The sequence below is a fragment of the Oryctolagus cuniculus genome, chromosome 2, assembly GCF_051225735.1.
Source record: "Oryctolagus cuniculus isolate XC-2025 breed Fujian yellow rabbit chromosome 2, ASM5122573v1, whole genome shotgun sequence".
Lineage (NCBI taxonomy): Eukaryota > Metazoa > Chordata > Mammalia > Lagomorpha > Leporidae > Oryctolagus > Oryctolagus cuniculus.
This window is the reverse complement of record NC_142868.1, coordinates 127,351,432-127,378,422: the sequence shown is the minus strand read 5'-3', so window position 1 is coordinate 127,378,422 and position 26,991 is coordinate 127,351,432. Positions and strand designations below refer to the sequence as shown.

General features: G+C 39.7%; 1 protein-coding gene across 9 annotated transcripts in view; it reads left to right on the top strand.

The window, feature by feature from the left end:
• The window catches only part of CTNNA2 (catenin alpha 2), a 1,277,539-nt gene that overhangs the window by 1,083,692 nt on the left and 166,856 nt on the right, over positions 1–26,991 (top strand). Inside the window, exon 1 of one of the 9 annotated variants that reach the window (XM_089327500.1) lies at positions 15,129–15,317. The exons of 7 other annotated variants lie outside the window; for them this stretch is intronic. The gene's annotated coding sequence lies outside the window, so the exon portion shown is untranslated. Of the gene's footprint in view, positions 1–15,128; positions 15,318–26,991 lie in introns of those variants that run through there. One more of the 9 variants, XM_089327501.1, reaches the window with a different exon arrangement.

Below are 26,991 nucleotides of genomic sequence, written 5' to 3'. Positions count from 1 at the left end.
TACTTCTCCATCTATACTCAACCCACCTGTCATCAGTTGTTTTTAAGAACCTGATCAACACTCTAGCAGTCTTTTATTATGTATACATACATGCATGCACACACACTGTATAAATGTTTAACTATAGTATTTCTTATTGATTTATGATGTATTTTTCTTATTTATATCTTGAACATTCCTATTCTAGGTAAGTGGAAGACATCCATTTTCCTCAGGCATTATCAGAATCACCTGCCAGACTTGTTAAACTAGTGGTTTATGGATCTCATCCCCTAAAGTTCTGATTGAGTAGGCTTGGGAAGGGTACAAGGAATGTACACTTTTAAGACATTTCTAGGCAATGCTGTTACTACTATTCTGGGGACACAATTTGGGAGAGAATTTTCTAGCTCACTCTGTTTGATAGCTACACAATATTTAGTGGTAGAGTTATAAGATGAATTGCTCAGTCATTTCCCTATTAATATTGACAGGGATTGTTCACTTGATCAAAAATTAGACTGTTGAACATTTTCCTAGGTCCATCTGTGCATTTCTTTATAAAATCCAATTTTAGCAAAAAATCCTGCTAAGTTACTTTAGCAGGAAATAGCCCCCCCCCCACACACACACAGACACAAAAACACAACTGGACACATTGATCATCCTCAACATCTGATGGAATTCTTTATCCTCTACCATTGCAAGTGGCGAATGATCATTCTGGCTGGTATTCAGAAGAATCCTGTTAGGTTAGAATCCCCCTTACCCCTGATGTTACCTCTTACTAATTTTTTCATACACTGGCTAACCATCCTCCAAATCTGTTATTTGGCTGTAAATTCCCATTTCCATGTTGTGTTTGGAATTGAGCCCAACCTCTCTCTCTATTATTGCAAAATCCCATTACCTCAGCCCCTGTACCCATTGCAGTGATCCTGAATGAAATATTTCACTGTGCTTTTTCTTTTTTTTTCCATATATTTCATAAATACAACTTTAGGGACCTAGTAATTCTTCCCACCATACCCACCCTCCCACCCCTCTTCTTCCTTCTCCTGTTCCCAGTCTTTTTTATTATTATTATTTGACAGAATTATAGACAGAGAGAGAGAAAGGGCTTCCTTCCGTTGGTTCACTCCCCAAATGGCCGCTATGGCTGGTGCTGTGCCGATCTGAAGCCAGGAACCTGGTGTTTCTTCCTGGTCTCCCATGTGGGTGCAGGGCCCAAGCACTTGGGCCATCCTCCACTGCCCTCTGGGGCCACAGCAGAGAGCTGGACTGGAAGAGGAGCAACCAGGACTAGAACCCGGTGCCCATATGGGATGCCGGCACTGCAGGCGGAGGATTAACCAAGTGAGCTGTGGCACTGGCCCCCCAGCCTTGTTTTTTACTAAGATCTGTTTTCATTTAACTTTATACACAGAAGATTAGCTCTCTTCTGGGAAAAGAGTTCAACACTTTGTATGAGGAAGAAAAAGAAAAAGAAAGAAAGAAAAACAAACCAAAAAACTAAAAACAAATACACACACACACACACATATATATATATAAATAAACAAGAACAAAAACTGTTCCTCAACAGTCCAGACAAGGGCTATTCAAAGTCATTGCATCTCAAAGGTAATTTTGCTTTTTGCTTTTTTTTTAAGAAACTTAATTATCTTTAAAGAAGAACCCAAGAATGATACATCGTTTGCAAGCACTTAGACATAACTGTAATTTATGAGACACAAGAATATCCTCCACTTAATACACTAAAATGAAGTAATTTTTTATTTTTTTTAACTTTTATTTAATGAATATAAATTTTCAAAGTACAGTTTATGGATTACAATGGCTTCCCCCCCCCTTAACTTCCCTCCCACCTGCAACCCTTCCCTTTCCTGCTCCCTCGCCCCTTCCATTCACATCAAGATTCATTTTCAATTCTCTTTATATATAGAAGATCAGTTTAGCATATATTAAGTAAAGATTTCAACAGTTTGCACCCACATAGAAACACAAAGTGAAAAATACTGTTTGAGTACTAGTTATAGCATTAAATCACAATGTACAACACATTAAGGACAGAGATCCTACATGAGGAGTAAGTGCACAGTGACTCCTGTTGTTGACTTAACAAATTGACACTCTTGTTTATGGCCTCAGTAATCACCCTAGGCTCTTGTCATGAGTTGCCAAGGCTATGGAAGCCCCCTGAGTTCACCGACTCTGATCATATTTAGACAAGGTCGTAGTCAAAGTGGAAGTTGTCTCCTCCCTTCAGAGAAAGGTACCTTCTTCTTTGATGACCTGTTCTTTCCACTGGGATCTCACTCGTGGAGATCTTAAAATGAAGTAATTTTTTGAGAACAAGTTTTACTATTAAGTCTCATAATACAACTGTGCTTTAACAAGTATCCTTGATTGTTTTTTTTAACAGTATACATGCAATTATTTTAGCCTCTACATTTAGTGGTGCTTTAAATGTCCTTATGGTTTCATCTTGTACTTTCCTTTTGATAGTGTACAGAAGTTTTTTTAAAAAAATGTCTTTTGAGCTCAAGATGAGTCACAGAAGAAAATCAGTCTCACTGTTTTGGGGTCACATTTCAGCTAAATCTTATTGCCAGTCTTGGAACCAAATAGTGCTGACTTTCTCCAGAAGTCAGTCCCCCCTCGCAAGAATGGTATTTTCTACATTTGTGGATAATCAAAGGAATGTCCCCAAGTTTCTGTGTCATTTCTAGAAGAGGAGCTCCTGTTGTGAGAGTTCTCACCACGGCCAAGTCAAGTGGGGTTTGTGCCTATCCTTCCTAGGGGTCTACTTTGAAAGGATTCCATGTACTGTGCAATAAAATGCTTGGTTATGTTGTTCAAAAGTCAATTAACTTATTATGATTTGCAACTGACATGCATTCTTTGGGTGGTGGAATAACGGAAACAATGCTATCATCCCGCACCTACCAGGAACTAGACATTTTTAAAAACAGTATCTCTTTGCATTCTGAAAACAAGACTTTGTAGTTGGATTCTGCACAGATTCATTTTGTCTTATTGAGGAATGTGAGTCTCAGGCAGAGTTATTTTGCTAAGGCTAGCATGTGGCCAAGCTAGGATGTCAGTTCGGAACTTTCTTCAAATCTGCATATTTTTCTTGAAACATTACACTGCTTCTTGTTGGATGATTTTGAAGTTGCAAATGGAATCTCTGTCACTTTTAATGATTGAATTTGAGGTTGAATAGGTATGGATATAATTTTTAATTCCCTTTCTTAAAGCCTCTATTACTTCTGTTACAGGACGTATCATTTACTTATTCAATTTTTGTGAATATTCATGAATGAATTAGGCATTGTCTTCATTGATACAAATTTCATCCACATACAATTTTCCTTCTCCACATTTTTCTCCTTTTCCCTATGGATAAAACTGCTAAGTCATCAGTTGTCTTCCTAAAAAGTCACTATTAATCTTCAGAGTGGTTTGCCTGGTTGAAAAGATACCTAGACACATGTGGCAAGCATCCGGGAGTTGCAGTATACACACTCTGGATTTCATCCTGAATCCTATCTCTTCTATGTTCAGTCTCCGTTCTTGTCACAAAGTCACAGTTCCACCTGCTTCTGAACTCCCCACCCTACGTCTCGACTCTAGCTTCTCTTTGATCTTGTATAGCTTATGCTCTGGTCAAGTGTTTGACCTGTACTCTGAAACTGTCATTCTTTTTTTCCTTGCCACTTACTGGCACACTAATTATTCCAAATTCTTTGGCTCCTGTTTCAGACTCTCTCAGGTTTTCTCATCTTTTTCTCTGGTGCTCTGTGAGTTGGTGCTGAGAAATGATGCTTACTTGACTACTTATGCTTCCAGCCCCGACCTCTCTCCCAATACCTTTCAACTGGCTGCCTGCTGATCACCCTCCAATAAATCTCCCACTCAATCTATCATCTCTCTAATGGTCCCCTCAATTGTTGCTTTATCTTAATGTTCCTTTTACATTCATGCTTTCTTCCCTTCTTTATTCAGTAACATGGACTTGTGAGCGGAGGAAAATAAAAATAAAATAACTCACATCATCGTCCTCGGCACCAGGTATAACTTCTTTTGTTTATTATGATAGTGCTTGGTACATTCTGATATTTTGGTAATTTTTCAAATAACTTAAAGGCTTAGATTATTCCTGTGATGGTTGAATATCTTGATAGCTCACAGAGCTCTGAGAAAGAGCCATTAGGGTCTGCTTAAATTTAATTTCTCTTTTTCTTCTCTGTGGAGCTCTTATGACTAGTTCCCTTAAAGCTTACAGGGGTCATTCATGTTCAGACTGGTTGCACAATCCATAGTCCCCAGTGGTGGATAATGAGGATTTGGGATAACAAGAGGAATGAGAGCTGACCCTGCTGGATGATGGAGCTATTCCAGTATGTTATTAAGCCTGATTACAGTAATAGCCCTGTGGAGTCTACCTTCATATTGCTGTTTTACAGTTGATGAACCAAACTCAGAAGAAAGAAAGTACACATTTATCCAGCATTTATTTGCTAGGCATCTTCCCTAAAGGATACGTGATTCACCCCAAGACAAATTGCTGTAAGTGGATGACCCAGATTTCATTGTGTTTTCCCCTGTCTCAAAGTGCCAGTGGTCTTGAGCCATACTTCCCGGGATTTGTACCTCGGTGACTCAGGCAGTAGATAAGGATTGATCCTAATTCTCCTGTTTCCTCTGATTCTAAAAATTATATATTTGTTTGAGAAGCTGAGATATTGAGAGAAGCAGAGGGTAAACTTCCGTCTGCTGTATCACTCCCGAAATACCTGCACTGGCCAGGGCTGGGCCAGGCCAGAGCTTCGAGCCAGGAACCCAGTCCAGGTCTTCCAGATGGGTGGCAGAAATGTAACTATTTGAGCCATCCTCTGCCGCTTCCTCTGAGGATATGCATTAACAAGAAGTTGGAATCAAGAGGGGACCTGGGACTTGAACCTAAGTGTGCTGATATGTGCTGTGGACATCTTGATTGCTAGGCCAAATGCCCACCCCTCTCATTTTCTCTCCTACCTCCCCATTCCTCTCTCTTCCCTCTGCCTTTTCTCTTCTTGATTCTGTGAGACTCCCTCATGGTTGCTTGGTTGGTTGGTTTTATGTCTTCCCTGGCCAAAAGCCTTTCTTTTGTTGGTTGGTCATTGGCCAGCCTTCAAGTGTCATTGTAGCCCTCTCTGAATGCTCATTGATTTTACTCCATCAGTTATACCTTGGAAAAAGAAGGTTCTATTCATCTGGAATGAACCATAAGAACCCTCGGGCCGGCGCCGCGGCTCACTAGGCTAATCTTCCGCCTAGCGGCGCTGGCACACCAGGTTCTAGTCCCGGTTGGGGTGCCGGATTCTGTCCCGGTTGCCCCTCTTCCAGGCCAGCTCTCTGCTGTGGCCAGGGAGTGCAGTGGAGGATGGCCCAGGTGCTTGGGCCCTGCACCCCATGGGAGACCAGGAAAAGCACCTGGCTCCTGGCTCCTGCCATCGGATCAGTGCGGTGCGCCGGCCGCAGTGCGCTGGCCGCGGCGGCCATTGGAGGGTGAACCAACGGCAAAGGAAGACCTTTCTCTCTGTCTCTCTCTCTCACTGTCCACTCTGCCTGTCAAAAAAAAAAAAAAAAAAAAAAAAAAAAAAAAAAAACCCTCTTCAACATATTGGTGCTCCAAGACTATGTTTTGACAATGATACTATTTCAAAAAAATCCACAGGTTCTTAAACAATTCATTGCAGCAACAAGTTTTCTTCTGTGGAATATTAGGTGTTAGATAGAACTTGATTCAAGGAACAGAATGGAAAATTTTAACTTATGATCTGGTGTTTCAAGTTAATTCACTTTGTAAAGGAGTTTTTCTTGCCTTAGTGATTGAATCTCTTGTATGGAATTTTCTGTGCTTCGGTTTTCTCCCAGTAAAAGGAAACAAGCCACTCTGAATTTGCAAATAGGTATAATAAGTGGTGCTTGGAAGCTGTGCCCTAACAATATCTGTAATGGTGGCTGAAATCTGCATTAGCTAGAAATGCATGCTTGGTTATTCCTTCTTCCTCTAATCCCCGCTTTCCTCCTACATGTCCGTTCTGTCATGGATAATACTCCTAGATCACTTTGGTATGAGACCTTACTTTTGCAACACATGATTTTTAGTATGCTCCAGACACTGTTTTAAGCTCTCTACAAGAATGAACTCATTGAATTCCATGAGGAAGGTAGCAGTACAAATCTCATCTCACAGATGAAGAAACTGAGGCACAGAGAAATTAGCTTAGCCCTTGTTCAGTTGACTAGTAAATGACGAAATTGGTGCTGGCACTTGGCCATGCTGATGTCAGAGTCTTGCTCTTAACTATTCTAATAGTTATTTTTCCCTTGATTGATGATAAAAACTTCCATAAATACTCATTGTACTGTTTTATTATTTGTCTAAAAATCTGCATGTGCATCCACCATGCTCCACTGAGATGAATGGTACTCTAAAGAAAATGTTTTGAGTTACTCTATTCTCTGATGGGGAACCTTGCAGTGATGTGTCCACTGCTGATGCCAGATGCTTGCAATCAAATGGACTCTCAGCAAGTATTAGGTAATTTAATCTTTTCAGTCTCAAGCACCAATCATAGATCATACACAAAATACTCTTTATGGATGTTAAATAAATAATGTGCATTTTATGGTAGAGGGGTATGATTTTAAGTCATATGAATATGTCCTCTCAAATAATTCCTAAAAATAGGAATTGTAATAGTATTTAGTGCATTGTTCAAATTCAGTAACTATATAGTCAGTATAGGTGTGATTCCTTCCTGCTGTTTTAGCAAATATAAAAGCACTACACTTAGGGTACTAGATGGCAAAGAGGTAGATTACTGCAGACGGAAGGAATTTGGCACATGTCACGAGGAACAGATATGCCTTTGGGTACCTTGAAAGGCTTGAAGAAGGCTGACAGAGAACACCTTCTATTCCTTTCAGATGTTGTCCCAAAACTTTTGGATTAGTTCATGTATTTGAAAGAAAGATCAGTCAACCAAGGAAGCCAATTCTAGGAAAAAAAGAAAAAGTCATTTTTCACTCTCTGGGGCCCTCTTTTCCTTCTTTTCTGACTTCTTTGTTTCTTTTAAATAGAGGATTAGAAAAGATGTTAAACTAAAGATTTCATTTCAATAATTTAATTTTTATTTTATGATACAGTTAGAATGAGTTCTTCATTTATTAATTTAATAAGCCCAGGCCTTTGCTAATGTTTTCCTGAATTTTCAGTATGGTGTGATGGTTTTCATGTTCTATTTTAAACCCAAAATCAAAGACAGCATCCATCTAATATGAAATAATAATGTGTCTCACGTGGTTAACCATTTAGCGCTGTGTTTTGCTTGTTAGCATGCTTGTCTCCAAGTTATCTATCGCTCTTCTTTTCCATTTGTGTGAGATTCTTTTTCTTTGTTGCTCCTGCTTGCCTTTTTCCTCCAAAAACAGAATAAGAAAGTGACTTCTTATGCGTTCTTTCCCCATACCTTATATTGTAATTGCCACATTTCTGTTGTAATATTGATTTGGAAAACTCATTGATGTTACAATGTATAAAGTAATGGAAATCTGAATCCTGCTAGAGGGAGTTATTTAGTCTTTATTGAGGTGATTTACAATGAGTTTTCTACCCAAATAAAATGCTCAGAGAAAAAGGGAGAGGTCTTGAAATGAAATTTTGCCTATCTCTCAAATAGCACCAAGAATACATAGATTCTGTCATTCCAGTATTTCATGTCTTCCTTCCTTCATTTTATGAATGAATGATATAAATCAAATGAGAAAATATGTGCTATATATGCATTTCTGCAAAGTTAAAGATGAGATTTCTTGTATAATCTAGTGAAGTCTGTTGCTCGAACATACCCAATAATATAAAATATACTAGGGGAGTATATTAATATGAAAAATATGGAGTAGACAATATTTTTCCAAAAGGAAGGAGGCATTTTCAAAGTAAGCATTCTTTTTTAAATTTGTTTTGTCTGTGTAGTTTTTCAAAAACTCTTACTTTGACTTATAATGTTCAGATGCAGTTGGAGAAAGTGTGTTTGATTGATATATGAAAAGTGCTCATGGTTCCCACAGCATTTGTCTGTAAGATCAGCCAGGATGTTATTTCTATTTGATGCTATCTTGCTTAAGTCTCAACAGGATTTTCATCAAAGAGCTCAATGAATATAAGATTACAAATTTGGGGGTCCCCCAGGAAAGGCATATTTTAGATAACAAGGAGAGGGCTGCATTGGAATAGGCAATATATTGCTTTATTCTCCTCAGATAAATCAACAGCAAAGGTTTTTTAAGGGGGTGATATTTACAAGCTGCACCAGCTCCATGCTGGTAGATCCCCAAGCCAATGGACAGGGAAAACTGGATATCATAGCACATCAGTTTAGCCAGAGAGCTCCACTGTTATCAGGGATGCCATGCTGACTCACTACCTTATTAATGCCTCCGTAATACCTGAATCCTTGAGATTTCTCTGTGCTGTCTTTGCAATTCTATGAGTCTACGATTAGTTCAAAATAAAAGTAAAAAAAAAAAAAAAAAAAAAAAAAAAAAAAAAAAAAAAACCAACTTTCCAATTCATAATCCAGGGTAACCCTGAGATGCATTGTTTCTAAGAAATAGGCTTTCTGTAAAAATAAGATTTATTTATCTGTTTGAGAGGCAGAGTGGCTGTGTGTGTGTGTGTGTGTGTGTGTGTGTGTTGGAGTAGGGTAATTTTTACCTTCTGATTCACTCCCCAAATGGCTGAAATGGACCAGACGGGACCAGGTCAAAGCAAGGCATCTGGATCTCCAGTTCTCCTACAAGGGTGGCAGGGCCTACGCATGGGAACCGTCTTCTGCTGCTTTTCCCAGGTGCATTAGCAGCGAGCTGGATTGAATCAGGTGGAGCAGCTGGGACTCAAACTGGTGCTCCAGGATGGGATGGCAGCTTTGAAAGCGGTGGCATAACCTGCTATGCTGCAACACCAGCCTGGACAAGTATAAGTTGCAATTACAGTGCAATGCTGATTTGTCTGCTTTTTAAAACAAACTACTGTATTCTAAATGTTGTATCCCCCTGGCACCCGAAGTTCCTATATTGGAATCTAATCCCCAATAGTATCAATGAGACAGGGCCTATTTAGGATGTGATAACATTTCAAGGATAAAGCTCTCATGGATAGAATTAGAGGCTTGAGGGAGCTTATTTGACTCTCTTGCCCTGTGAAGATGAAGTGGGAAGGTGGTGTCTTTGAAGCAGAAAGCAGCTCTCACCAGACCCCAGATCTGCTGCGTTTTTGTCTTGGACTTCCCAGCCTCCAGAATTGTGAACAGTAAGTTTCTGTTGTGTACAAACTACTCAATCTGTGATAGTTTGTTATAGCAGCACCAGGGAATTAAGGCACAAACACTGGGTGTTGTGGCACAGCAAGTTAAACTATTGCTTGAGACACCTGCTTCCAGTATCCGAGTGCCAGTTCAAGTCCTGGCTGCTTTTCTCCTATTCAGCTTCCTGCTAATATGTCTGGGAAGGAGCAGATGATGGCCCAAGTACTTGGGTCCTCATTACTACCCACGTGGGAGCCCTGGATAGAGTTACTGGCTTCCAGCTTCAGCCTGGCCCCATCCTTGGTGTTGCAGGCATTTGGAAAGTAAAGCAGCAGAGCGAAGATTTCTCTTTCTGTCTCTGTCACTCTGCCTTTCAAATAAGTAAGTATTTTTAAAAGACACAAGCATATTAAAAAAATATATATAATACACACACATATGTGTGTATATATATATATATGTATATATATATATATATAGTATGTGTTGAATTCCTGATGGAAGGATTTACACATTTCCTAATCATTATTCTATTTCTTCCAATGTACATAGAAATTGTTGTGAGGAATTGGAAGACTGTGGCCTCTTCTTTTGAATATTGTCTGTAGATACATATCTATGCTTTTTGGAGACAGGTTTGGCCTTTGGAAAAGTCAAGAGTCATCTGGGGTAAAGTCTTGTGAATAAAGTAAAATAAAGTAAATGGAATTTAATTTCCACCCAGGCTAAAATTTGGACCCTGTTTGAAAACAAACCGACAGCAGCAACCACCATGATAAATGCAGTGTTATTCATACTTGTAAACTTGGAGATAGCCTTATATAACTGAAAGTTTTGGACACAGGCTGTAGAGATGGATTTTCCTCCTTCATGTGCTATTTTTTATGACTAAAATCCATCTTGGTAGACTCAGAGTTCAACATCATGTTGAGATGATCTGTGTCAAATACACAGCCTTGTGCCAGATAGGTGATAAGTGATCAGTTAAAAATTAGCAGCTTTAGTCATGATGGGGAATAATGATGTTTATGATGATGAATGCCCTTAGACAAGTGTCTCCCCCTTTGTTTGAGCCTTTTTTTGTTACCCGCAAAACACAGGATTGAACAAAATTACAGCTAAATGTTCTAGGTCTGCCATTCAGTGACTTAGCGACTTGCATTCTCAAGCAGGTGTCAGGAGGCAAGATGAAGCTGTTGAGGGTACAGGTGAGATCAGGCAGATTTGCCATTTGCATGGTGGCATGATGTCTGAAAGGAATTCTGTAGTGGCTTAAGGGCTTCTTTCTTTCCCTCAATTTATCTCATAGAAAGTTCTTTACCCTTTCTTTTCTTTAGGCTCTGGGGTTATGATCATTTTACTACATCTTGAGACTACACTGATTTGTATTCTGTCTTAGAAACAGCATAGAAAAAAAAAATCAAAGAAGCTCATTGTGTGCCTGAACAGCCAGAACCACCAAGTAATTGATAATTGTTTGATGCACAGGCTGGTATTTCCCAGTGTCACTGGTGGGAAGTCATGTTTCTGGCAGGTCAGGGACTGCTGAATGTGAGTTGCTCGAAAGATAGACTTTTCCAGCTGGAAAAAAAAGTCAGCTCAGACATTTGGGAGCTCACTGCATTCGGTTGGTAATATCCAACACTAATCCACCAGTTGAAAAAATATCATCTGTAAAGAGCAACTTCTGGTGAGTCAACACTAGTAGCGTTCTTGGTGAACATTGAAAGATGATGAGCCCCAAACAAATATGAACTTGGCTTCTAGTTTCCTCCAATATTGGCTTACAGGGGCAGGACCTAAATTAACTTGCAGGGTTCAGTATGTCTGCCTGTTGGACTTGAGACATGGGCATAGATGTGCTGCTACATCAACAGAGGGTAAGGTCTAGACAAGGGTGTGGGGGGGGTAGTAAGGAAGTAGGAGATGTGTGAGGGGCCTGTGATACTGTGTGGTGCGAGGCTTTCAGGAAAACAAAAATCATCCTTTCATAAACTCCTCTAAGTATCTCAGTGTCTTATTGTAGGCTTCAAAATACTTATCATATTCTTGACAGTGGACATCTCAACATCACTTAAAAAGAATTTTTCGGGAAGAAGTAATAACACTTCAACTCTTAGACTTGGGCAAGAGAGACTCTTTTCTGAGCTCTGCCCTCCTCCAGCACTCCCCTAGCCAGAAAAAGAAATAATCGGGATGCAGGCGTCATTCCCATTCAAAGCCCACACCCTTTGCCATCTGGATCACCAAGAGAGCCCTGCCAAATAGCACAGATCTTAGACCTGTATGGAGTTCTGTCCATAGTCTGTCAAATTGAGTTGCTAATGTGCGTACAAAGGAGTGGTCCTTGAGCATCTGTTGTTAAGAGATTTGGGGTTTTGCCTTAGAGGGCAAGACAGGGCTGGGATTGGAAGGAGAGGAAAGGGCCAGGCCAGGGTTTGGGCCAGGTGTCCCAGAACAACAAGGAGTTGGAGAAGTCTAAATTCAAATTTTAAGTTTGGAGTCTTGCTCTGGGTCCCAAAAATGTTTTGAGTAGAGGAATATAAGAGTACCCTCGCTCGCAGCTCCCCTCCTGCCCAAGGTCTCACTCCCTGTCATAGCTAGACAGGTCGTGCTTGTCAGTAGAAAGGCATTTGTCTTTGTTGGTTTACTCATTTACCAAACATTGATTGACTTCTTCCTCTATGCCAGGTTCTGTGTTGGACACTGGACAGACAATACTCAAGAAAGATGTACTTCCTATCTCATAAAACTTGAGGAATAGAGAAAGTATAGAAGGTATAGAAGTAAGTGGAAAAAGTAGTCATGACTTTCCATTTGTGATGAAATCCTGAAACAGACTGGGAGCCGAGACAGAGGAAAGAAGGGAGGGAAATTAATTTTAGATGAGCTATTCAAGTTGGGTCTCTCTGAATGATATTTAAATGATATTTAAGCAGAGCCCTGAAGGGAGAAAAGGAGCCAGCCATGCCAGATTGGAGTGGAGAAGAAGGTTCCAGGCCAGCAGATAGCACATGGAGAAACTGTGAGGCAGGAAAGGACTGGGCATGATGGATAAAAGAGCTTGCAAGCCACCCATAAGGGTTTTGTTTTTATCCTAATTGCCGTGGAAAGCCTTAAACTAACTTAAACTAAACTTAAAGGTTTAAGTATATGAGTTAATTTTTTAAAGATTATTCTGATTCCAAGGTGAAAAATGTCTGGAAAACTAGAAGCAGGAAGAACAAATGGGGGGCTTTATAAAAATTCAGGAAAGAGATGCTGATGATTATGCTTATCTATGAGAAACCAGAGTGCCCCACACCAAGATACCTTACTTCCATGAGACAAAGCTCCCTGCAGCTCAGCTACTGGAGCCCTTACCCCTATTTGCAAAGAAGAACGCTATTCATCCATTTCTCCCTTCATTCATTCATCTATCATATGCATATTAGGCGCAGTGCATATTCCAAGACCCACTTTAGGAACTGTGAGTCCAGAGGTGAGGAGGGCTAAGGCATTGCTCTAAGAAGAACTGGAGACATCCATACTGCTAAGAAGCAGGAGTCAGGGTAAAGTTGGGAAAGGAACCAAGAAGGAGCAGTTATCACTGAGGACAGGGGTACCAAAGCAAAGGTTTGACTACATTCTAGTTTAGGTCATGGATACGGCCATGTGGTGTGGCTTCAGGGTAGCCAGTGTCTGTATTGCTGGACTGTGAGAGGCTTTAAGATATTGATTAAATACTTCCCTTTACTTAGATCTTTTGTAATGCATAAATAAAAAAGGGAAAGTGTGTAGGAGTAGATTATTTGGGCAGAGGATGTTCCTCTTCCCCAGGTTTATTTAGAAATGCATAAATCTAGTTAGAAAAATATCCAAAACTAGAAATCTAGAGGATCTGCAGTTAAGGGCAGAATTGGGAGTAGAGGGAGGTTGGGAGAATGAAAAGAAATAGAGCCAGCGCTGCGGCTCACTAGGCTAATCCTCCGCCTTGCGGCGCCGGCACACCGGGTTCTAGTCCCGGTCGGGACGCCGGGTTCTGCCTCAGTTGCCCCTCTTCCAGGACAGCTCTCTGCTGTGGCCAGGGAGTGCAGTGGAGGATGGCCCAAGTGCTTGGGCCCTGCACCCCATGGGAGACCAGGATAAGGGCTCCTGCCATCAGATCAGCGCGGTGCGCCGGCCGCAGCACACCAGCCACGGCGGCCATTGGAGGGTGAACCAATGGCAAAGGAAGACCTTTCTCTCTGTCTCTCTCTCTCACTGTCCACTCTGCCTGTCAAAAAATTAAAAAAAAGAAAAGAACAAGAGCCACCAGCAGAGGCTCAGGATGGGATTTTTGTGAAAGTTCTAGAAGCTGCTTTAGTGTAAGTATGACCTCATGGCATGAACTGCATATGTCCTGGTCCATTTTCTGTTGCCAATATCACAAAACCATAGATTGAACAAATCATTAAGAAAATAGTTTATGGAGGTTCATGGTTCCTGGGGTCCAAGGTAAATGAACCACATCTGGTGACCTTCTTGTTGACAGAGTCTTGGAGCAGCAGTATAGGGCATTCGATGTAGGGAGATAGGGACCACATGTCTGTGTCTTCTGGTCTCTCTCCTTCTTATAAAGTCACCAGGGTTTAAACATGGGGGCTCCATTCCAATGGCCTTTTTTAGTCCTAATCTTATCCCAAACACCCTACCCCTAAAACTCAGAATTGAACTCTTTCTACTCTCTAAGTTCACAAGGGAAATGAGACTCCAGCCTAAGCTACAGAGATGGCAGACCATGGCATCCTGTATCTCCCTGTGGCTGAAAGGCACATGGGGATCTCAGTGAAGCTGTGCTGAAGTAGAGTCTGACTTAGAGGGTTCCTGGAAAAAGGACACCACAAGACTTCTGCTGAATTCTGCAGGACGTACCTGAAGCAATTCCAGGGGGAAGTGGGACTCTGTACCCACAGATTACAGCTATGGGAGCAGCCTCCATACCCATTATTTGAACACTCAGTACTTAAATCCCTACTAGAAAGCATGGTTTTCTACAATTTCTCTGTAGATTTTGATTCAGTAAAATAAAATTTGGATCCATTAGGTACCAGATTTTCACATACAGCCATGAGGGTGGATTTACACACTGTTGGAGGAGAAATAACCTGTGTTACAAAGTAAAATGACCTAAAGGAGGCTTGATATAAAATGGGAAAGGGTAGAGCTTAGGCATGTTTGGTCAATCATGAGCCAGAAAAAAAATGAGGTTGTGAGCTAAATAGAAAGACATCCTCCTGATGGAATAGGTGAGGTATCATTGGTTTATTCTTTTTTAACTTTCATTTAATAAATATAAATTTCCACAGTACAACTTATGGATTATAGCGGCTTTTTCCCCCCATAACCTCCCTCCCACCCGCAACCATCCCATCTCCCACTCCCCCTCCCATCCCATTCACATCAAGATTCATTTTCAACTATCTTTATATACAGAAGATCAATTTAGTATATACTAAGTAAAGATTTCAGCATATTGCCAATATTACTCCTACTGTTGGCCTCAAATTGGACAAAGTATGACTCATTCTATTTTGTCGTCTTTTTACTATGTCAATAAAACATATTAAGCCCGTGCTGGGTGCGCATTCCTCTGCTGGACCCCTTAAAGGCATCCCACAGTCACCACTAAGTGACTACATATAGCTTCTTACTGTTCAAGTAGATGAAATTTAAGAACTCAGTACGATTTTAGAACAACTAAAGATAGGACGTGTCAGAATCCTTGTCTGAATGCTAGAGAAAACTCATGCTGCCAGGAGTGGGGACATTCATTGTGGATCAGTGATAGTGATCGAGACACCTCTGGCATCAGGTCGACTTCTCAACTGAACTGGGAACCGGATCATTCCAAGTTACAGGAACACAGGAGCAAAAGACAAGAGGTCAGGTTGTGGTGCTCCTAGCTGCTGGCAGGTTGCTGGGCAAGTTAGAAAACAGAACAAACAGGACAATCTGGTATGTTTAAGAAAACAAATATATGTTCAGGCTTTCTATAAAGTGTTGATTACCTTTGGGTGGTTAGTTAGGGATGCTGTCTGATTTCTTCTTTATCTTTACCTGTATATTTTAATTTTCCTAAAATGAAGATACATGACTTGTAGGGTCTGTTTTACAAAATACAGGAACTTAATGAATATGTCTGAAGGCCTACACATTTCAAAAGAAAACAGATTAGAATATACTAATGTATATTTGTGGAAATGAAAAATACAGGGTATTTTTAAAAGTTAATGGAAAATGAAATTAAAAGGTAAAGTTTGGGGGTACAAAAATAAAATGAAATCCACACATAGGTTTTCCATAACATGCATTTCCTATGAACTTTTTAAAGACCTCTTATATTCATGGATTTCAAAAATTTTACGTAAAAACAAACTTACCTTTTAATTCCATATTTTATGCAACGTGTTGAAGTATTCTCCTATTCAGACTGCGTGTAAACACCTGCTGAATTGGCATTTGAGTTTATTTTGAATATTTATTTGAAAGGCAGAGTGACATAGGGGGAGACAGAGAATGAGAGATCATCTATCCTCTGTTCTACTCTCAAATGCCTGCAACATTGAGGGCTGGGCCAGGCCCAAGTCAGGAGCTAGTAATTCCATCTGGGTCTCTCACATGGGTAGCAGGGATCATTTGTTGCCTTCATACACATTAGGAGGAAACTGATTGGAAGCAGAGTAGCCAGGACTCGAATCAGTACTACATATAGGATGCCACTGTCCCAAGTGGTAGTTGTTTTAACCCATTGCACCACAACACCCACTCTGGCATTTGAGTGTTTGACTGTTGCTCTAACCCTTAAGATCTTCATCATGGGGCTGCGGTACTTTAAAAGGAAAACTTAAGAAAAGAATGAGGGTGAGTATTCCACATCCAAACCATCCTTCCGTATTTTTGCATTGAACCTTACCGTTGCCCATCTGTATCCAAGCAATAACAGAAATGACAACACCAGAGTTGGTGTTGGAATGCAAGAGGCAAAGTTTGGGATTGCCTACTAATTCTAGCTTACACAGGGCCTACGTTTTCCCACCACAAATTTCACTATTTCCTTCTAGTATACATTATAAAATGAGTAAAATGATAAGTCCTTATATTATATAGCCAGTGACTGAAAAACAAGCCAAAGGGCCTTCCCTGGTGCTCTTTACTGAAATTTCCCAAGAAGCCATGAATCCCCTGTTATTAGGGTAAATATCTGTGGAGGCAGACTGGTTAGATAGCTACTTGGAAGTGTTGACAGGAAATTAAATTTGCAAACAGGAATATAACTGGTAAAATTTTTGTGTAAAGGGACAAAAGAAAGGAAATTGAATATTGAGATTGTTGCAGAATTCTTCCCTAGAGGTGGAGAATTGAAGAGCACACAGTTGGCCATTTATTGGAAGGTCAACCTGAGATGACTGAGCAAGATATTTGTTCGTAAGACCAAAAAATTATCTCAAAGGTCCAGGTCTCAGGGACAGAAGCCTGAGCAAGTGAGCAGTCTCTGGGTTAGATCTTTTTCACTCAGCTCAGCATGCTGGTTTTGTTTGTTTGTTTGCCATTTTTAGAGATCTTGATGATCTATACTTTATAGTGTGAAGTTAGTATGGCATATTGTCACCCTTTAAAACAAATAAGATAAATGCTTCCTCAAATAAAATAAGGATTTTGTTTTTGAGTTCTTTGGTATTGATAAAAAATACATACAGCAATGAATGGAATGGCCAATGGTATCTCTTCACTGGAGAGTCTAAGTTGTATCATTGCATTCTGAGTTAACAAGAATTGAAGCACAGTAGAATTTGTTTTTGTTTTTGTTTTTTTCATTTTTTCCCCTTGTTTGAGGATAGTATCTGTTGACCCAAGTTATACATGTGTGCTGGCAGCTGCAGATTTAACAAAGAAGTAGAAAGGTAGTTCAGAAAGAGGAGAGAGTTCAGAAAGATTTTTAGTTTGTTAAGAAAAAATAGCAGTCACAAATTTATTTATTTACTTATTTTTCATAAGAAAAGGAGAAGAGTTCTTAACTATAAATTCCAGGCAAAGAGATGTAAACATCGCTTGTATGGGAGCCAGGGAATGTGCTGTTCTGCCACCAAACACCTATGAAACCTTGTAAAGTATGGAGATTAGACCTCACTTCAGGCTCTCCTGTCCTCCAAGGTGAGGACTTTGTTCCCATTGCATTTGCCAAGCTGCCTCAGGCAAAAGAGAATAATACTTATGTCACATGGTTTTTCTGTTGCCAATAACCTGATATCACAGAGTGGGTGAATTAGAAAGAAATAAGATTGCTTTTAGCTCAGGGTCCAAGGTCCAAGGTCAAGGGATCACATCTGGTGCTGGCCTCCTGCTGGCAGGATCCCGAGGAGGTTCAAGGCATCACCTGGCAGGAGACAGGGAGTGTGTGTATCTCTGTGTCTCTTCTGAGCTCCCACTCTGCATATAGAACCACAAGGATTGAGTCATGGGGGCTCTCCCCAGTGACTTTCTCTAATCCTAATCACTGCCCAAAGGCCCCACTTTTAAACACCATAGTTGGATTAAGTTCCCTTCCTGTGAATGCCTCAAAATGAAGAAGGCTTCTCAATGCATGAAGCCTTGGGGACGCACTCAACCAATATCTAAACCATAGCAATCATTCCCTAATAATTAAAGCCTCCTAGAGAGCTCTCAAGCCAACACCCTGTGGCTTCCATAAGGCCTGTTGAGAAAATGTGCACAGTCCACACAATATTATCCTGTATGCTCTAAGGGGAAAGAAATGAAATTTGTTGCAAATAATTACACACTTAGGGGATTCTAAAAAGAAAAAAAAGTCAGTTCTTGTGCTTGTTGTGAAAAAGAAATCCAATCACAAACTGGAGTAATGTTTCTCTAGACTAAGCCAATAATGTTAGAGCAGAGACAGAGCCCCCGAAGGGCGACTGAAAAGTGTGCCCTTCTTCAGGGTCCCCCAGCCGCCCTCCTGAAATGGAGGCCGTGTCATTTGTCACTTATGTCTTCATTCATTCACATCTCCTGTCTTGTGAGTTTAGTGCCATTGGTGAGAATAGCACCTGTGTCCTTTAATTAGCTGAACCTGTGACCTGTAGCAATGGTGGATTCACCTCTCAGAGGCAGAAATAAATGTGTTGAGATAGCTGGGAAGTCAGGCTGAAGCTTTGTGGCACTTGGAACTCACTTTCATATTCTTGTCAGTTGGAATAGGTCATATAAAAATACATTTCACACACCCCTTAAGTCCTAGATACTGGGTGAGCATTACATAATTACCAATTTCTTCTTTTTCTCGAGTGACTTACTTTTCTGGGTAAAAAGGTGGAATAATGATTTGATGCACTAGTTATAAGAAACTGTGCTTTAACTCAGTAGCATTTGAAATCAGTCAGTTCCAAGCAAGCAAGGAATTATTTGGCATCAAGAAGTAAAAAGACTGCTATTATGGTTATTTTCCAACTAGATTATTTATGTGTATTGAGGGGTTTAAGAATTATAAAGTGTATTTCCTCCCTTGGCTCAGTCCTTTGCATTTTTCCATTCACAAGCAGTGAAACCCAGTTAGATGTCTCACAGGCAGCAGACCCACACGCAGGATTATTGACAACACTGCAAGGCACCTGCCCTCTTTATTTTCCAGCCTCAGAAATAAGAAATAGAGCCTCTTTGGAAGTGAAGGTGGGCACCATGGAATGAAAACAAAATATGCCCTCGGAAAATGAAGTTCAGCTAATTATATGTTATTCACCTGCTTAGCTTCACAGGGGGGACTTGTGATTTGTGCTTGTTCAAGAAGAAAATTGCTTGATAGCAGTGGCCATGCTATCAGGATTCATAAGAGGAGGGTGATTATCTGTTAATTTTGGAGCAAAGAGGCCTTTGACTATCTGGCAAAAAAGAAGCAAAAACTATGCTGTTCTCACGCACACAGAGTTCTTTTTTTGATAGAATAATTACTATTTAGAGAACACCAGGTTGGATTGTAAAATGACTGGTGTAGAGTTTACGGATGTAAGTCTGAGTCTAGAAAAGTCAAACCAGCAATGTGTGGATGTCATGATACTGACAAGGAACAGAATATGTTTGTAGCTATGTAGCTGAAACACATGTGCATATATATGTGTGTGTGTGTGTGTGTTTCGGAGAAAAACAGACTTTGAAAAATCAATACTTGTTTTTTATTCTGATTAAGTGATTTTAGTAGTAATAACTTCAAAATCGATTTTTTTTATCTAGTCTGTCCCTAGTAAATATAGTTTTAAGTTGGGAAATATTTTCTTATTGATTATCTTGTGACCATGGTTAGGATCCATTTTATTATGCCTACTCCTTACCTACTTTAGAACAGTGGCTCTCAATCAGAGCTTTGAACTCCCCAGTGGGTGTTTGGCAAGGTTCCAGGACATCTGAAGCTGTTGTGACTGGCAGTGGAAAGGAAAGGACGCTACTGGTGTTGACTGGATGGAGACCAAGGGTGCTGCTAAACATCCTAGAATGCACAAGACAGCCCCCGCGACAACACGTTATTTGGTCTAAAATGTCACCAATCCCAAGTTGACGAACCCTGTAGGGAATAGTTATGGGAATGGGGATGTTTGGCTTGATGAAGACACGACAAGGGAAAGACCTGATGGAGACATTTTATGTGTTAGACTTGCCCTGCTTATTCCTTGCAGGGCCCGTAGGCCAGAAACTGAAGAGGCAGATGTAGAGGAAAGCCTTCTAGCAGTATCTACAGGCGTGGAATGCACCCCCCTGAGAAGTGCTGAGTATCTTCTCCCTAGACAGCTAAAATACACCTTGGGTTGTCACTAGAAAAGGATGTCAGTTATCTGTTATACAAAATTCATTTATTGACAACAGTTATCTCAGATAATGTGACAGGGAGTCAGAGTCCAGGTGATAGAGGCTATTTAACTAAAACAATCTAAATCAGAACTTGCAGGTGCAAATTTAAATAACTGAGTATCCTCTTTCCTGACTTTGGCAAAAGCTTGGCTCCCTATGCAATTGTAAAATATATGAAGGTGGTATTTAGGAGAGATATCTATTTTATTTTAACTTTTATTTGATAAATATAAATTTCCAAAGTACAGCTTTTGGATTATAGCGGCTTTTTCCCCCCATAACCTCTCTCCCAACTGCAACCATCCCATCTCCCACTCCTTTTCCCATCCCATCTGTAAGTTCTTAGAAATAGGTGTAATATTGTCATATACTTCTCTTTATGAATTTCCTACATTAGAACCCTCCAAATTTAATTGAATATATACCCCCCAACAAGACCACTTTAAACTTTTCCCATTATTTGCATATTTATGTAATTTATAATTTATTTTCTGACAAATAAAAATTTTGAAAGATGAGGGAAGGAAATCTTTTATGTACATTTTCCCACTTGGAGTTAACTGAATAGCTCTGTATCAGTGTTTCTCACCTACCAGAGGTGAAGAACCAATGTTCTGTTTTTAAAATGAAATAAAAATCCAAATGAAAGCCAATTTTATAAACTTTTAACATGACCTATGAAATATAAGCCCCATTTAAAAATATTAAATTACATGGACATAAAATTACTTTCTCAAATTAATACTTACAGTTTATGCATGTGTCTACTCAGGGTATAGGAGATATAGGAGATTTCTCTGTGTTCTCTGTCAAATAATAAATAATTTTATTTTCAATCTGATCATCCTTCCCTCATAAGATGCTTATACCTAGAGAAATCGTCTTGTAGGAAAGCACTTTCAGAAGATAGCTATTTATGCTATTTATGCTAAATATTAGCTATTTATACTAAATAAATGAGTCCTATGGATTCCACACTCAGGACTTCACTTGTATTCAAGCAGATGAATACGATGGCTTTTGTGCTATTTCTAAGTTTTTCAAACAAAAATGCACTGTGTAGTCAAGCCACTAATTAGTTAAAAACTGAGCTCCATTGGCTGCGTGGATATTCACTTCCCTTACTAATCTACTTTGATCTAGGTAAAATGGCAAATTATATTTCAGCAGCCTGAGAGAATGAAAGTAACTCTCATGGCTAAATTAGTCCAAGAAAGAAATTAAGACATAGCAAGAATTTCTATTCCTTTATACTACCTTATATTCAAATCATGGAAAAGAAGCCACAGGACAGATATGTTTCTTCTCATTTAGGTGCTTTTACTTAACATGCTGTCCCCAAGTCCCTCATTTGTAAAGTGGGGCTAGTAATAGTACCTGCTTCACAGGGTTGTTGTTAAGGAATAAGTTAAATAATTCAGTTAGGAACTTAAAAGTGCTTGGTACTGATAAAGTTTCAGTGACTGACAGGTCAGTGGTACTATTAATGACTTTTGTTCATTTTGACAGAAGTGCCTAATCATTCAGGAAATTATAGCACTTCATACTAAGTGGTGTACTTGCTTGGTAAAAAGAGATCCAGGAGTAGAAGTAGGAGGACATTAAGCTTGACCTTCTTGTCGGCCCCCACCAAGCAAAGGTCCTCAGAGTGTCCCCTCTTGTTCCAGCTCCTGGTAGACAGAACGTCTGGTCTCAGGTGAACACAAAGCGGTAGCATTTTATGAATGACCACGTGCTTCTTGAGCGCTTGCTTCCCAGCTTCCATGGGTCAAGGAAGTCATCGCAGGCCTCAGTTTAAAAGGCCTGTTAAGCCGCAGGTTGTATGGCATAACATGTAAGTAAGAAAAAGAAATGGTACTACCCAATGAAGTTCTGCTTCCACAGACTAAGCCATAAACAAGTGTCTACTCGTTGGACAGAAGTAACTGCCATTTCTTAAGTATTTGATGGAGAAGCAGGTTGGGATAGCTGTTTTGGGACGATCAGTCCCAGTAGATAGATCTCATACACCATGAAGTACAGATATTTACTAACACTGCATACAAAATGGTAAAGCTGAGAATTCTATTTCCCAAGATCTTTTCTTAGTTTAACTCAGTCAAATAATATTCTTTAGAAGTGAAGGCAGTAGGCTTCTATCATTCGGATAGTTCACTGCTTTTTCTCACGTGAATCTGTCCGTTATTAGTCTGGGCCAGAATTTTCAGCTGGAGATGCCTTAAAACCCGAGTGGGTGGGTGTGGGCTTCAGATCCGATCGTCTCTCCAGTGTGAGAGAACCAACTCTGGAAGAGGCTCTGAAGCTGTGCATGACAATTACGAGAGTGCAGTTCCTGGCACTGGTAGGTGGTGTCTGGAAAAGAAATATTTAGAGCAGGGGTCAGCTAACTTTCTGTAAAGGGCCTTTTGCAAATATTTGAGGCTTTGTGGTCCAGACAATCTCTGTCACAACGACTTAACTTTGCCCATTGTGATGCAAAAGCATCTATAGGCAATACTTAAATGAATGAGAATGGCTGTAGTCCAAGAAAATCCTATTTATAAAAAAAGGAAGCAGTAGACTGGATTTAATCCACTGGATGTAGTTGACTGGCCCTTCTTTTAAGGAATGGTTGCTGAAGCCGCTGGACCTGTTAAGCTAGCTAGCTCCCTCCCCTCCCCTTTCCTCCCCTACCCCTCCCTTCCCCTCCCCTTCCCTCCCCTCCCCTCCCCTCCCCCCCCCTCCCCTCCCCTCCCATTGTACAATACTTCTATTTCCTTAGTTGCCAAGATGAAAAGCAACTTTTACACACATGTACGGAAACTGACATCTGAAAAACACTAAGATCTGGTAACAAGCATCTGTCTTCCTTCATGGCACAAGTACTGGCTCCCAACTCTGAACAGGCACTTGCCCAATCACCAGAGCACGCACCATTTTCTGGTGCCTGCCCAGACGACAGGCCTACTTGCCTCATGTAAGTTACCTGTCCTGCCATTGCTCTGTACCTGAAAGACCTTGATTTTGTGAACACTTTGTAGTAGATCCTACCTCCCTTCTTTCTTTATTCTCTGTTCCTGAAAGCTACCTCTTTTTGGTTCACTGAGACTGAGTGCCAGGATTGCTTTTGCAATCTGATGTATGGCTGTGCAGTATTGTTAGTGTCTGTGAGAGGGGAATAGAGCCGAGTTCTGGAAGCCATGACCTTTCTGTTTATTTCCTGCATCCTCAATCAGTATCTCAGGCATTGAGTCTCTCCTCCTCTTTCTCCACACAATGGATTAGAAATATGGTATGGCTTTCAGTTCATTTCCTTCAGTGTTTTACTTATTTTTATCATGATTTTCAGCTCCCTTTTTGCCTAAAGAGTCATGTTCAATTTACTATTTTTTTCTCTTACTTTTAATGAAAGTATCTTATTTACTATGCACAGTATTCAGGTCCGCACTAGAGGTGAGATTGTTAATTGCATGATTCACTTTATTTAATTTTATTCATATACGAGGCACACAGTTGGGCATTGCAGTGTAAGGTCAGAGTACATTGTAGAGGAGAACAAGTAAGCTGAGAGTTCCAAATGGAGATTCTTAGGGATACAGGTCTTTAAATTTATAATTTAGTACACACATAAACTAAGGGAAACAGTGAGATTTTATATGTAATATAAATAAAATAAACTTCTTTTAAAAGAATGGTGAGTTCATTTTAGTTCATAAAGCAAAGCATTGGGATAAATGTATAATTCTGCAGTTTAATAAATGGAGTCATGAGTTTTATTTTTTCCATTTGAAGAATTTTTTAATCTGTATTTGTGACCCACAGACAACACAACAAAGAAAAATCAGTATAAAATAAGAATTACAGGGCACATTTTGTATAATACAATTCCCTGACATCAGAAAATTTTCTTAAAGGAAACATAGATAATATCAAGTATTTACCATTTAACCAAGCACACATCAGTGACAATGTTTCTATTTAATTAAACACCAGGAACACAATTGTTTTATAATTTCATTAGGTTCTAGAAAGTAGAAATGCCAACTGAGAATATGCAGGAATGAATGTGTCACATTAAGCTATGGACACTGGGTGGGCATGATGTGTCGCTGTAGGTTCATCAATCGTGAACATGTATCAGTCTGATGGTGAGGGTTGATAAAGGAAGAGGCAGGCTATGCAGGTGTGGAGGCAGAAGAAGGTACAAGCAAAGTCTTTGCCTCCTTGGGTATATTTTGCTGTGACTCTAAAACTGGTCTAAAACTTTAAAAAAAAAAAATGAACAGGAAAGAGAAAAGATAGCACATACCAAGTTGTAAATCATATAGGGTTGCTCATGATTGAATTAACTTTGAGCTTATTTAAGGCTTGTAAAGTTTTTCTCCTTTTATGTAATTTCAATGTTAATAATTTTAACAGATTGAATATGATTTGGAAATACAAGTCTAAGAACATAAATAATATTCCCTTCCTCCCTCCCTCACACCATCTTTCCTTCTACCTTTTTTTTTTTAATTTTTGAGATAACATTTAAAATTTATACTGCAGTAAAGGGTTTAATACTTCACCAAATAAAAAGTTTAACAAATAAAAGCAAAAGATCCTAGCTTAGTGGGAATATACACAACGACTATAAACAGTAATTATTTAACATTGGCAAAAGTAATCTACTCAAGAGTGCATAGTGAGACATTGTCTTTTTTGTTTTACCTAGAAACCTTTTTTTTAAGGTTTAGCAACTTCATGCATTTCATATATACAAATTTAAGAAGATAGCCATTCTTCCCACTTTGTCTTTTAAAGATTATGCGGGGTTATACAGGGTAGCTTGGGTGCTAAGCAGATGAAGGCTGATAAAAAAGAATAACAAGAATGTGTAAGGCTAGAAACGAACTTCACTATGGGTAAATGAAAAGTAACTGTTTCAAGGAAAAATAATACTAACTGTTGTGAAATAACACTCTTTACACTGTCATGAATGCAGTGTAAAAAGGGTCATTGAAGAATGCTCATTAATAATATTAGGGCATTATGTCGTTGCAAATAAAGTGTCACCAAAGTTTTGAGAGCCATCAGGAAATATATAGAAAACCAAACATTTACTTTAAGTACTTTTAAAAGCACACTCACTTAGGAGTGATTAAGACTCCTGTCTTCAATATAGGAGTATCTAGGTTGGAATACTGGCTCCAGTTTCTGACTCCAGCTTCCTGCAAATGCGGATCCTGGGAGGCAGTGGTGATGGCTTAAGTAATTGGGTCCCTGCTATCCATGTGGGAGACCTAGATTGAGTTTCTGACTTCCAGTTTTGGCCCAGCCCAAAAAAATGATCAGCTCCTTTTTTTCTTTCTTTTAAAAATTTGTTTTACTTACCTGAAAGGCAGAGTTACAGATAGAGAAAGGGAGAGAGAGAGAGAGAGAGAAGTGAGAGAGAGAGATCAATGGATCTTGCATCCATGGGTTAATTTCCCAAATGGCCCCAACGGTAGGGGATGGGCCAGGCTGAACCAGAAGCCAGAAACCCATCCAGGCCTCCCACATGGGTGCAGGGGCCCAAATACTCAGCCATCTACTGCTGCTTACTCAGCTCCATGAGCAGGGAGCTGGATTGGAAATAGAGATGCTGGGGTTCCTGCTGTGCCACAATGCTGGGCCCTCATGGAAAATTCTTAATTAATCTTTTCTGAAAGATTTTATAGTTGTGTATGTATGTGCTTATGCATATTTTCCCAACCTCTTAAACACACATGGAATGTATGTATGCATTCTATTCCTGTTTTCGTCCGCTGTCACATCAGCTTCTGTGAAATCCCCCTAGGACTCTTTTATGAGAATATTTGTTTGGGAAAGTGAGTGACATCATTTATCCCTCAGACTCAACTACAGTCAGCAGCCCCTTGCCAGGAAGGAAAAAAAAATAATACCTTTACTGTTGGATTGACCCTTCCAGGAATTACCCTTCTCATATTTCCTGCAGGGTTTCTCTGATCTTCTGTGTTCATTTGCATCTCCAGTGATTTGAAATTCTATTTAGTGGTCAAGTTTTATTCATCCTGGAGTCTGGAGCCAGGACCTCCAGCATGTCAGCCCATTCAGCATCTTGTGAATGGGAATAATGAATGAAAAGGTCAGACAGTCCAGTTAAGTAAGAGCACTTTTCAGATTTCGAGATGCCATAGTATTGTGACATAAGCTGTATGTGTTTCAGGAGAGCCAGAATGAAAGTAAGGTTTTAACCTTTGGTTTTAATAAATATCTTTCCATGAACAAAATTGAAACCTTTTGGTGCTTTACCCAATAAACTGAAAACAGCAACCGAGAGCAAAGCAAAACACAATGCAACACAGCCAGGGTATATTTTAGTTTCACAGACTTGAATAAAAGCGATTTCAGCATACAACAACCAATGTCCACTCAATCACTATCCATTATTTAGAGCTGTGGCTCTGGGTTTTGTTTTAATCCTATTTTGTTTTGAGTTTCATGATGGTTATTCTGCAAAGCAAGTTAAGTTTTAGGAGTTTGGCTTTTGAGCTTGCTATTTTTTTTTTTTTTGTATTTGTGTGGCATTATTATGTTGCATCCAATCCCATTCTTTTTCCAGCTCCTAATTACACTCTCAGACTCTGTAAAGATGCATTTGTTCCTAAGTGCAATCAAGAAACATATTAGAAATCAGCTGTACATAGTTAAACTCATATAAATGGAAAGTCTATTACATTTGTTTTAGAAGAAGAATGTTCATACTGGAATTCAATTGCAGCTGATAGACATGTATCGATTGTTTAGGACATGTTAAGTGCTGCCCCAGACA